This window comes from Vigna angularis, chromosome 4, assembly GCF_016808095.1.
Source record: "Vigna angularis cultivar LongXiaoDou No.4 chromosome 4, ASM1680809v1, whole genome shotgun sequence".
Taxonomy (NCBI): domain Eukaryota; kingdom Viridiplantae; phylum Streptophyta; class Magnoliopsida; order Fabales; family Fabaceae; genus Vigna; species Vigna angularis.
In genome coordinates, this window is record NC_068973.1 from 3,770,050 (window position 1) to 3,771,543 (window position 1,494).

The following is a 1,494-nucleotide window of genomic DNA, read 5'->3' on the forward strand; positions in this document are numbered from 1 at the left end:
TAATATTTAATAGTTACGTTATTATGAATTTCAGGCGCCATTGGCAACTTCTTGTTATGTCTATGCAAGACAACTATGCTTTGTGGTTCTGCTCATTGCACAGGCCTCCTCCCACACAACTCAAACAAGCAATTGATTGGTAAGAACCTCAATGTTTGGACTTTCTTTGTTATATAAATGAATGCTAAAATCTTTTTTTATATACAGTTATATTCCAGCAAGTATGATGATGGGTGGGAGATCAATTGTTAATAGTAGAAAGATTGCTTGGATTTCTCTCAAGGTTTGACATATGCTAAAGTCATACTTTGTTATAATTGTTTTATTTTAATGTTATTCACTAACTATTATCAACTGTGATGATATATTGTAGTGTAACAGACAAAATGGGTCATATGAGTGCGGATACTATGTAATGTATTGGATGACCCATATTGTTCGTTCTCACATCACAAGTCGCTGGGAAACGGTAATATTTAACTTTAACAAATTTTGATTTTTTCCCAAATGTTGAATTCATATACACTAATTAATATGAATTGTCTTTTGCAGAGATTCAAGACTACTACACCAGTTCCTGAGAAGTCACTATTATTCATTAGGAACGCTGCTGCGAAGTATATAATTAGATTATACAATAGCTCTTAGATTTAAACATTGCATTTGATTAGATTAAATTTTCTTAGACTTTGTAGTTTATTTGATGTTGAAATACATTTGAACATGTGTTTGTTATGTTCAAATTGAATTTGTGTACATGTTTTTATATGCAGGTCTGTTTTTGTGGTAGTGGATATCACAAAAACAGACCTGCAATTTTAAAAAACCGCAGGGGAATATGCCGCGGTTCTAACCATAACCGCGGCATATAGTGCTTCGTTTTTTTTTTAAAATGAGACATATGGCCGCGGTTTTAGCACTAACCGCGGCATATACTAGAGTATATTGCCGCGGTTGAACCGCGGCATATAATGGATAAATTGTTTTTTTAAAAAAAAAAAATGAATTAAGGCAGCGGTTACGTAGACAACCGCGGCATATTCCGCAACCTATATACCGCGGTCAGAACCGCGGCCTAAAGTCTCTGACTTACTACCGCGGCTGAATATGCCGCGATTCGTAAACCGCGACGTATAGTGAAAAATAACCGCGGTAAAATCCCCTCGCTGCACTAGTGTAGTTTAAGGTTTGAGTTAGGGTTATATATATATATAAAGAGAGAGAGAGAGAGAGAGAATATAAGAATAATTATTATTAATTTTGGAAATGATGAATATGATACTAAACATAACTATAATCTTTAATTGAAATAAATACAAACTAAACTCATAATTAATTGAAATATAGTTAAAATGAGTTGGATTTTAAATTGGGTTGGATTGATCAAATTTATAGTCTGGCCAATATTTTAATACATAGGTATAGAAGTTTATTTTATATATGATATAATATACTGTGATATTACATAAGGAACATTAAAATTATATTAATATA